Source organism: Taudactylus pleione, unplaced genomic scaffold (genome assembly GCF_031769625.1).
Source record: "Taudactylus pleione unplaced genomic scaffold, aTauple2 ptg000268l, whole genome shotgun sequence".
NCBI classification, from domain to species: domain Eukaryota; kingdom Metazoa; phylum Chordata; class Amphibia; order Anura; family Myobatrachidae; genus Taudactylus; species Taudactylus pleione.
This window is the reverse complement of record NW_028284670.1, coordinates 3,744,451-3,756,982: the sequence shown is the minus strand read 5'-3', so window position 1 is coordinate 3,756,982 and position 12,532 is coordinate 3,744,451.

Here is a 12,532-nt window from a genome sequence, read left to right as displayed (position 1 = left end):
TATTCGGAATTTAATAAAGACTAACCTCTGCCAACTTTGCTTTATTTGATGTCCAAAACCCTGCGGACAATACCTGTAACTCAGACGGCAGCATGTTTTTGTACACATAAACTATCAATTCAACTCGGCAGCCTTTTGCCATAGACATCAATAGGACCTGGAAATTTACTAAGGATTCATATTTGTTTTAAACAGCCGAAATAGAGAGCAAATCGGCCGCAAAATACACAAAAAAGAAACCAAATACAAATCTCAAATAGAACACCTTTTTCCATTTGAGTATCACATCTCAACCAACACATATGTATGCACGGATCAGTCAGATCCGTGATACATGCATCTGTGTGTAAACAAATAAACACAGAAGCGCAGATAGATCAGTGACATCTGTCTATGCTTCTGTGTTTAAAAAAAATAAAACCCGTGTAAAAATAGAAAAAATAAATGTTGTGGCTCCCCTCCCCAAAAGAACAACCAGCACCGGGCTTTGGAGACCCAGTACTGGTTGTGCTAAATGCAGGGGGCAAATGATATTGGGGTCCCCTGTATTAAGCACAACCAGCACCAGGCTATTAAGAATCAGCCCTGGTTGCCAAAATTATTTAGCAGAAAAAGCAGTGGTATCTCATCCGGTCCTGGTTCTGGTAATACAGGGACAAAAATGTGTAGGCTGATAATTCCAGAAGTAGCACTGAACTGTTTTAGTGTGGGGGTGTAAATGCCACATTCAGGGTAACCCTTTCACAGGTTCCCACAGCCAAATGATTACCCCTGACTGCTAGTCAGCCCAGGCTGAGGATCCCTCAGGGCACCCCATGTCTAGGCTGATAACCCGGGTCTATCCTCGGCACCACTGGCCAATGGGTGCTGGAGATAGCCCCTGGGGTGGCCTGGAGGGAGGACTCCTTTATTGAGGGGTCCCTAGCTCCCCAGGGATCAACAGCCTGGGCTGACTAGCAGTCGGGGTAATGCTTTGGCTGGGAGACCCGGTGATAGGCTCCCCTGGCTGTGGCATAACCTCCATGCTAAAAAGAGTTTGGTGATGGTTCTGGAATTTACAGGGGAACCCTACACAATATTTCCCCTATAGTTCCAGAAACAGGACTGGATAAGAGCCCTGTGCTGGTTGCACTAAGTACTGGGAACCCCTACATCTTTTGTCCCCTGTAATTTGGCTACCAGGGCTGGTTCTTAATAGCCTAATGCTGGTTGTGCTTAATACAGTGGACCCCTACTTTGTTTGCCCCCTGTATTTAGCACAACCAGTACTGGGTCTCCAAAGCCTGGTGCTGGTTGTTCTTTTTTTGGGGGGGGGGGGGCACGCCATTTTTTTTTTACATTTTTAAACAGGTTTTCATTTTTTTTTAAACATAGAAGCATAGATTGGTCTCAGTGATTTCATCCGTGCTGTTGCGTTTATTTTTTTACACATAGATGAATGTATAACGGATCTCCCTGATCCGTGCAAGCATCTATTCCTTTGAGTTTGAGTTAGCCAAAACCGAACACTAAATAGAAATGGATAATACCAATGATATTGAATGATTACACCATCGAACAACACAAATGACAGCAACTCGGCAGCTTAGTAAATTCAGTAAACTGTTCAAAAAATGAAACACATGAATACGGACGATGTCATCTGATATTGATCTCAGATTACATTGAATAGAATTCGGAACTTAGTAAATTTACCTCTTACTTATTAATAAGCAGTCTTTGAGATTGAGAGTCCCGGGTCAAGCATTTGGGGTCATTTTTCTGTGTGCTGACCCCCATGTATTGGTTTTGGTTTTGGATCTGTATCTCCTCTTGTTTTGGATCTGGATAGGTTTTGCCAAAACCGCCCTTGCATATATTGCTTTTTGGTTTTTGTTTTGAATCTGTATTTTTCCTAAAAAAATTATAAAAACAGCTAAAATCACATAATTTGGGCTTGTTTTTGTTCCTACAGTATTATTAAACTCAATAACATTTTTTTTCACTAGTTTCCAGTCAATTTTGACCACCTCACAGCTCACAATATTGTTTTCATTAAGTTTAGGCCCAAAATTTGCACCATACTAGCTGGCTGACTAAGCTAAGCGGCAGCAAACACATGGCAGTTCAACTTCCAACATGGCACATCAGGAAACAAATGGTTTTTATTATCCAAGAGGCCTGAGGGAGTTAGAGTATGTATGTAGTTGAAGGCAGGAAGGGCTGAATGGTAGTAAATTAAATTTCATTGTTTGACTCCAAAGTAAATGTATGAGGGAGAAGGGGATGGGAGGAGGGGAGGCATTTACAAAAAATATTTTTCTCATCAGTCCTTGCCCCGGAAGAATCCTTGAGCACCATGCCTGCTGCTGGTGCTGCTGGGAGTGTATTTTTATTCCAGAAGGGGACCAGGAAGACTTTTAGTAGTGCTTTCCAAAACAATTGACTGTTAAATAATCCTTTTCAAAGATTCCACTTGAAAAGCATTTCCCAACCTATACAGGGACATTAAAAAAACAAAGTTAAAGGCCTCCAAACTGCCATTGTACCCACTGTCCACTTAACCAGCACATACTGTATGGACAAGTGGTACAGAGCAAATGTAAGATTTCAGATTTAAGGTTTAAGTCTTACGTTGTGTCTTTCTTGAGAATCTTTGAGCACCATGCATGCTACTGGGAGTGGATTTTCATCCCAGAAGGGATGAAGACATTGTTTCTTCTTCACACTGCATTGTAAGCTCAAGTGGCACATGAGGCAGCAATGGCATCTCCTTCAGTTTCTCCAGCAAGTAATCTGCTAAGAAAAAACTAAACTTTTAAAAACACCAACTGGTGAAGCAGTTGAGTCAAGACAACCAACTATTGACATCTGGTTGGGTCAGAATTGCCTACAATTAATGACACCTCTACCGTGACTCCATATGATATGGTCACCATTCAAAGAATGGTTAAGGACTGTTTTAAAAATGTTAATGATAGCATCCAAATAGACATATATCTGTTTGACTACTGGTAGGAAAAAAAAGGTAATTTGGAGGCCCTTGCACAAACTGGCTTTGCTTTACTTGCGCTGCCCACCCTCCAGTGTGTACTCAGAAAGAGTTTTCAGCACAGCCGGGTACCTTGTCAGTGAGCGGCCTATGAAACTACTTCCCCAAAATGTGGAAAAGATGATGTTCATCAAAATGAACTACAAATTCCATGAGAAAGACCTTTACCATCAATTACGTGCAAAAATTACAGAGGCAGCTGTAATGGTGGATTCCAGCATGGACGAATTAATATTGTGTGAAGAGGATGATGTATACATCACCCCAGATTATACAATCACCCAAGCCTATATTGTCATCCCATCCTGTGTTATGTATAAATTACAGCTGCGCTCCCTGTTAGATTGGAGATTCATTGTCCACTTTAGTGGATGTGAGCTCTATTTTAGTCCATATCATCACCACATCCCCTACACATCTTCTGACCTGGGCTACAGGAGGAGCAGCTGCACTCTGGAATACGGTTGCATGGAGTTACCCCTCTGACTCACTGAAAGTCAGATAGAGGGGCCATGGGGGGGAGTAGGGACACTATAATCAGAGATCACAGTATTAGCTACTTCATTCCATTTTTCAAACCATATCCTTTAATTTAACCTTTTGAAAATATGTTTATGTGAATCTCAGCTGAGGCGTTTGTGATGTCATTATGTCTAATATAATAATAAACGTTATTTAGCACTTTGTTCTGGTCTTGTAGTCAGCATGTAGTCTAATCATTTATTAATGATTGAGGAAAGAGAGAAAAGTTGCATTTTTTTATTGTTAACTTTGTGTTATTAAATTGTAAAATTGTGAAGTTTCCACTTACAGTGTCACAAGATTTTTTTATGAATAAGAAAAGAATGACACACTGTGCTACCACTTTCAGTGTCACAATATTTTCTACGAATACACTGCGTTTCCACTTAGTGTCACAATATTTTTTACAAATACACTGCATTTTCCACTAACAATGTGACAATATTTTTTATGAATACACTGCGTTTCCACTAACAGTGTAACAATATTTTTACGAATACACTGCGTTTTCCACTTAGAGAGTGACAGTATTTGTTATACACTGCACTACCACTTTATATTGTCACAAAAAATATTGTTATGAATATTACATTGCGGTCTGACAGGCAGCAACACAGTAAAAAAAAATAATAATAAATTAAATATAGTACACTGGGATATAGCACAAAAAATATACATAATATATTATTTTTTATTAATTATATTATTTATTAGCTTCTATTTTTTAATACACTAGGCATCCTTGGGAGGACAGAACTCCCCTGGTTGGACACAGCAGCTCCTGCACCAGATGGACACAGAAACCACAGGATGGACACAGCAGCCCCTGCCCTAGATGGACACAACAACCCCTGGATGGACACAGCAGCCTGGATGAACACAGCAGACCCTGGATAGACATAGAAGCCCCTGCCCTTGATGGACACAGCAACCCCTGAATGGACACAGCAGACCAATAGCAGCCCTTGGATGGACCCAGCAGCCCTGGCCTGGATGGACACAGCAGCCCCTCTGGGATGAAGCACAGCCCTGACAGCCCGGGACTCAGCAAGCATATGGAGCCAATCACCATTGGGAGGGACTTTTATACAATCCAAAACCTGCGAGAATCCGACACAGCGGGGTGATGATGTTTTGCCTTGCTTTGAGATACGAGTCAGGTGGGAAAACTCGAGCCAGACTCTGATCTCACCTCAGATCTGCAAGTTTGGGTGGGTCCGGTTCTCAGGGAACCGGACATGCTCATCTCTATTTTTTACCAGGGTCAATGTCCCAGGAAATGCATCCTGGGTTGATCCTTTCACACCAGTTGTAGAAGAGACACTTGCTAATATGTTAAAGTGCTGGTAAAATGAAACTTTGGAAGAGGCAGTGGCTTGAAAAAGTTCTGGCATTTTTAACAAAACACATTCACAGGAATCAGTCTTATCAGTGACGTGCTGTGAGGTGAATGGCTGGGGAGGCACTTGCTAGTATCAGAGCCATATATACACATACATAATTGATCCTGAGGGTTCATATGGGCATTATACCAAGGTGCAGCAGTATATAGTGCTGGAAATTTGTTGTGTTTTGGTCAGAAAAGGTACACAGGGGAGGCAGTGCCTCACCTGCCATACACTTTTACTCCAGAGTTTTAATTATAAAAATGATTAGAATAATACAAAGAAGATATTTATAATATTTTCTTTATTTTTTTCTTATAATTTTTAAAATATAAACTGTGGAGTATACCTAACTAGGACAGGATTGGCTCTGCCTCACCTGCCTCAGCTGACCACACATCACTGGTCTATAAGTCCCTGAGAACTCTTAGGGGTAAATTTACTAATAATCATGTCTGGCCGAGTTAGTATTCCTTTGAGAGTTTTTCCCCTGATTTTCCAAAATTGAGATTTACTAAAGACGAACACAGGTGTTTAATACAGAAATCCATCTGCAAAACATGGCTGAAAACCAATGGTGTATCTAGGGAGGGTTGAGCAGGGGATGTGCCCTGGGTGACATCAGACCGGCAGCATGGTAGGGGGCACTGCCGGCCGCTGTCCGGGACACTGGTTTCAAGTCAGTGTAGTGAGGACCACACTACACAGTAACAAACACCAGCTCCGGGTAGTACACTTGTACTACCCAGCGGCTGTGTGTTTGTTTTGGCAGCCAATGACAGTCAGACAGACTCTCAATGGCTGCTGCCCCCATGGCCAGAGCCGGGCTGGAGCTCACTCATGGGGTCCACCTTCTGGCTCCCACAGTGGGTGATGGGAGAGATGGCATGACGTCTCTTTCATAGAGGATGGGGGAGCAGACAGTGGTGGGTGCAGGAGCAGGAATTCAGGTGTTTAATTTTGTGTGTCTTTGTCCTATATATGTAAGGGGCACTGGCACTGCATAGGGGAGTCATTACTGGGGGCACTGCATAGGGGGGCACTACTGGTGGGACTACTACTGGGGGCACTATATAAGGTGCACTACTGGGGGCACTGCGTAGGGGGGACTACTACTGGGGGCACTGCATATGGGGGACTGCTATTGGGGGCACTATATAAGGGCACTACTAGGGGCACTGCATAGGGGGGACTACTACTCGGGGCACAATATAAGGGGTACTTCTGGGGGCACTGCATAGGGGGGACTACTACTGGGGACACTATATAAGGGGTAATTCTGGGGACACTGCATACGGGGACTACTACTGGAGAGCACTCTATAGGGGGCACTACTGGGGGCACTGCATAGGGGGGACAAATACTGGGGGCATAATATAAGGGGCACTACCTGGGGCACTGCATAGGGGGGACTAATACTGGGGGCACTGTATAAGTGGCACTACTAGGGGCACTGCATTAGGGGCACTACTGGGGGAACTGATTAAGGGGCACTGCATAAGGGGCATTATATAAGTGGCACTACTGGGGGCACTGCATAAGGAGCACTACCGGGGTCATTGTATATGGGTGCACTACTGGGGCACTGTATAAGGGGCACTACCACAGGGGGCACTGCTACTGGGGACATTGCATAAGGAGCACTACTACAGTGGGCATTACAAGAGAGTCACTACTACTGGGGGCATTAAGGTGCATATGGAATGGAAAGGAATGTTCCCAGAGTGACATGCCTACATATTTCAGTGGCCACACCCCTTGTGGCATATTACCATGCCCACTGTTTCATCGCACACACATACTTGTGTTGGGGCTCCATTTTTTAACTTGCCCTGGGTTCCAAATACCCTAGTTACGCCACTGCTGACAACACAAATTGAAGTAAAAAAACTATTGGCCAAACTCCCTTGTACTTTCCATAGACAGGAATGCAACACAGGGATTAACCAAGAATCATGTCTGCTAACACAAACGTAAATGGAGCAGACTGAGGACAAAAATAGAAGATGGAAACATACCCCCTCCCTAGAATGTGTTTAGCAGAAGCTCTGCACAGATCACTGAGTAATAAAATAATGAAAGGATTAAAATAAAAAAGGCATGGGGTCCCCTCCCAAAAGCATAACCAGACCTTGACATCTGAGCAAAATCTCAGCAAAAAACGACATGGGATTCCCCTTATTTTCCTTTAGCCAGAACTGGGTTGAACCAGTCTGGGGGCTTACACTACAGCAGGGAGACACACAGTGGTCAGCCCAGGGATGGCAATTCTCAAAAAGTGGGGAGCCCCAAAAATAAAATGGGGTCGTCCCTCCTGAGCATTAACAGTCCAGGGCTCTTCCTTGCAGCGCTGGATGCGGTGGGTGCAGGGGTAATTGTGTAATTAAAGGGTTAATATTGTTTTTTACAGCGGGACTACTGGTAACAGCAAGCCTGCCCTGCGGCACTTGTAGAACCACAAGGGCCAGCAGGTTGATTGCACCGATACCCCCAGTGTGGATTTAAAAAAAAAACCCATAAGATATACACACATCAAAGGTTTAAGAGTTTATTACACATTCACTCACTGAACCGCACTTGCCCCACGCACCCTACATACTTACCTACTTCCTGGCACAGGTCGGTCCTCTTCTCCAGTAGGTATCCGGTCTTCTGAAAATAATAAAACAAGTGACCCGGACACATAAACATCGCTATACTGTGTCTACAGTATAGCGCTAGCTAAGTGACAGGGAACTCATGAGGTTACCTGCACTTCATCTGAACTTAACCAATCAGTGGCATGTCACTAAGACAATGGCTGCAGATTGGCTAAGAGCTTCCGGACAGATAGCCAATCATGGCTAAGGTAAAGGAAGCACATGGAATACCTAAGTTATGGGGTGAAATGTAATAGGGTGTGAGTCTCATTGCGAGTATGGAGGGTGCGAGGTGGAGGGTGCAAGGATGCGAGTCCATGCATGTTTTTCTGGGTTCAAAACTTGTAATGGGGGTTTCATTACAAGGTGCGAGTTTCACAGAAGCCTTCACTGATCAGTGAGATCCATGAAGGCTTCTGTGTATAAAAAGGAGTCAAAGTGTTAACGTAAAAAAAACCATTAGGCATAACCAGCACTGGGCTGTGTAAGCAGGTCCTGGTTGTGAAAATACTGTGAAAAAAAGATGTAGGGGTCCCTTGCTTTTTCATCAACCAACAACCAGTCTTGGTTGTGGAAATACAGGGGAATAAATGAGACATCCTATGTCTTTATATGCTGATTAGACTACAATGTCTATATGCTTTTAAATTATTATTATTATTGTTTATTTATATAAACCTTCATGTTATTTTTACTTTGATATCTACATGGGTGTGATTAATTTACCCACAATTGGGTATGGAGTCAGGGCAGGCAACCAGAAGGGACCCATATCCTCACAATTGGTGGCAGCACAGCAGGATCACCAAGCAGGCCAGCTGGGTAGAGCTGCAGAAGAACATCCTCGAGCTGTGATCCAGGGCTCTGCAGGTATTAAAGATGGAATTAGGCATATAGCAGTATGACTTAGCAGTGTGGGGCACTTGTAGTGAGACATAGCCGTGTGGGGCACTTGTAGTGAGACATAGCCGTGTGGGGCACTTATTCCTGGCAGTATCAACCAGGGTGTATTTAAGGATAAGTAAAGTACTGGCACGGTAAGGGTGCAGTCAACTGCTGGCAGCACAGAGTGTGGGGTCGTGTGCCCCAGAGAAGTGACACTGCGCTATAGTGATGACTCTGCTCCACCTAGGCACAGGGTTGGGTGAGGATTGGTTCACCCTGCAACCCAAAGTGAGGAGCCATGCTCTATGATTTAGAGGCACCCATGATGGGACTCTGGTACTGAGCCGAAAGTAAAAGCCATACAGGAACTGGCTTAGGAGGGGATCGGCATGAAATACCGCCGGACGTGGTTCAAATTTCGACGCTGGAAGCCCGGCAGTGAAGATCCTGACAGGTAAGTATTTTCTATATTCACAAACCTAACCCTCCCTAACCCTTAAGAAAGCCTACTCCTAACCTCCCCCCCAAGTGCCTAACCCTAACCCCCCCTGTAAGTGCCTAAACTTAACCCCCCCTTTCCCGCAGCCTAAACCTAAGTATCCCGGGGGGTGCCTAACCCTAACCTCCCCCCGGGGGTGCCTAACCCAAACCCTGCCGGGGGGTGCCTAACCCTAAGTCTCCCCCAGGAGCCCCTAACCTAACCATCCCCCCCGCGGCTGTCCGCACCCACAGCCCAGCTTATCTTCGATCGGTATGCCAAGCGTCAGACTCCCAGCGTAGGTAAAATGAGAGGCGTCAGGTTTTCAACGTCTGTCAGTAGATACCCCTGCCGGGATTACACAGTCGGGAAGCCGACTGCATCCCCTTAGGAGAGCATCGGTATGTCCTCTCAGTAGTACACTCTTTAGATAGGTTACACTGTAGTGAGGTGATCCTTATAGTAATAGCAGGACAGAAGCCTCCCATGAATAAAGCTCAAGGCATGGAAACCATAGTGGCGGAGAGCGATGGTCTCAGCCCTACATTGCATAAGCAAGGCTTCCTATGTGCATGTTTCTGCTTCTATAAATGCAACCACTATCAGCAACACATTCCTACAGCACATACATTACACAGACTGTATGCACAAAGGCACCGCTGCTATCGGGCATCAGAAATGTTGTGAAAAAGTGATGGACGTTCCTTGGCAATGGCCTGGGGTCAGCAACTGAGGATACTCCTTTGAAAACACAAAATCAGAGGCTATTATATCCCGGATGTCATGTCAAAATTATAGGGAAATGTTTCCTTATTGCTGATGTAATTGGAAGTGACTGTGAGAAAGTTCATCATTTGTTTTGGGTCAGTTTTCAGCCTATTTAACAAAACACTACATAATAATATTCACTGGAGTGTTAATTAAAACTCCCAGTGCGCAGCTAGCAGCCAAGGTTTCTGCCCCTTATTCCCTCCTGCATCATCAACATAATGAGACTTCGGAACTATAAAAACTGATAACTTCTAATCTCACTTGTAGTCTGAAGTAGTAGTTGTCTGTGTATTGTACTGTAGTTCTGTTACGTTATTGCAGGGGGGACGGGAAGCTCAGGTGTCAGTGGTGGGTTCTTCATACAGATTCCTTGTACATCATGGTAAGTTTATCTCTGTTTATTTCAGTCACATTCTCAGAGCTATAAATCTCGCATCTCTCTTCTATAATCTGTTTAGGTGTCTTTATCTTTCTAAACTAAGAATAGTAATCTATATGGTTTCAGTGGTGTGCAGTTTGCATGTTGCGTGTTCATATGGATTTCTCTGGATCCTCTGGTCATCTCCTGCAATCCAAAAAAATGGCAATAGGTTAATTGACTTCTGAATAAATGGACCCTATTTAATGTAGTAGAAAATTTAGGGCCAGATTCTGACCCACTCGCTAGATGTGTTCGCACGCAGCCGCCCTGCAGCTAATATATGCATAGGATATGATCGCATGGTCCCTTCCCTTCGCAGCACACATCATCTCCAGGAAGGGTATGCTTAATCAGAACCATCGAGAGCCATCGGAGCTGCTTCCAGCCCTTGAAGTTGACTCTACCCCACCCTAGCACTGAGGGCCTGATTCTGACCTGCTCGCGAGCGCTGTACGCTAGCAAGCGGGTCGATGGTGCCCAAGTGCGCATGCACACGACGGAGGGAGCTCCGTCGTGCGCATGCGTGAGACCCGGCGAGCTACGGGGAATCCGTCGCTCGGGGTCTCGCACCAAAGGGGGCATGCTGTCGATGGTGAGTGACAGCACGCCCCCTTTGGTGGGCGTGCCGGGGCATGGCTGCCCAGATGGAAGCATTCCCATGGGAACACCTACCCTCTGGGTCTGGCCCCACTGACATCACTAGTGATGTCAGTGGGAGTGATTTTGGCTCTGATAGAGCCAAAATCACTCCAGGGCTTGCGGCAGCGAGACCGTACCGCAGGGTCTCGTCGCAAGCCTGATGGTCGCGATGGTCTTGACCATTGCGACCATCATCATGGACGCTCGCATAAGCTGTGGGTGGTAACCCACAGCTATGCGAGCGTCCAAGATGCTGCTCCAATTTTAGGTAGGCCGGGCCTGATTCAGAGTGAGCGCTCTGGTCAGAGCGTCTGGCTCTGAATCAGGCCCTGGGATCACTGCAGGCTGAAATACAACCAGTTGACATGTACAATGATGCTCAATGTTAATTATGCACACCTATGAACCCCGTTAGAATGCAGAAGCATGCCTACGTTCGCACATCCACTCCCCCCAGTGGTGTAACTTCATCCCAGGTGTCTGGAGGCAAGATAAATGTTGGTGCCCCCCCCCAAATTAAAATGTACCACCCCCCAGCACCTATGCCAGCCCCAGCTGCCACCCCCCCTATGCAGTTACTTTTATACAATGCCCCCAGTAGTGGTTGCCCTATGCAGTGCCCGCCTATGTAGTGCCCCCCAGTAATGGTCCCCCTATGCAGTGCCTCCAGTAGTGAGCCCCCAGTAGTTGCCCCCAGTAGTGAGCCCCCGGTAGATACCCCCAGTAGTGAGACCCCTGTAGTTGCCCCCAGTAGTGAGCCCCCAGTAGTGAGCCCCCAGTAGTGAGCCCCCTGTAGTTGCCCCCAGTAGTGAGCCCCCTGTAGTGAGCCCCTTGTAGTTGCACCCTGTAGTGAGCCCCCTGTAGTTGCCCCCAGTAGTGAGCCCCCGGTAGTTGCCCCCAGTAGTGAGCCCCCTGTATTTGCCCCCAGTAGTGAGCCCCCAGTAGTGAGCCCCCTGTAGTTGCCCCCAGTAGTGAGCCCCCTGTAGTGAGCCCCCTGTAGTTGCCCCCAGTAGTTTCCCCCAGTAGTGAGCACCCAGTAGTTGCCCCCAGTAGTTGTACCCTGTAGTGAGCCCCCTGTAGTTGCACCCTGTAGTGAGCCCCCTGTAGTTGCCCCCAGTAGTGAGCCCCCAGTAGTTGCCCCCAGTAGTGAGCCCCCTCCACCCCCACACGCGCACCCACACACACACAAAAAAACACTTACCTTTATCCCCGCTCCAGTGCTGCTTCCATCCATGCCCGGCGTCTGCTCCTCGGCACTATGGGAGTGACGTCATGATGTCACTCCCATAGTACACTGCGGGACCCGGAAGGAGGAGGGAGCTCTGTCCTCCGGCTGCCACCGGGGGATTGAATAGGAGCCGGGCGCCCGCTGGTAACACACTTAGCGGGCACCCAGCAAATGGAGGGTGCAGGGGGTGCAACTGCACCCACTACACCCTCCGTAGTTACGCCAATGGAGGTGGAGTGCCGATCAGCGGCGCTCCTTCTCCATGCAGCTCCCGGGGACAATGGAGCCAGGTGCCCCCTTCAGGGCTGGCACCCAGCGGCAAATGACTCCATTGTCTCCGGGACTTCTGCCACTGACTCCCCCGTTTTCATGGACCATCCCCTGTCACCACCCACAAACGGCACTATCTGTCACTGAAGCTAACGAACAGAATAAGGTGGGCGTGCAAAAGTTTCTCAATCACAGTGACTTGTTCACCACGCGCAGAAAGCTAAAATCGTCCAGTGGCGAGTGAACACAGCCTAGCAAGTGGA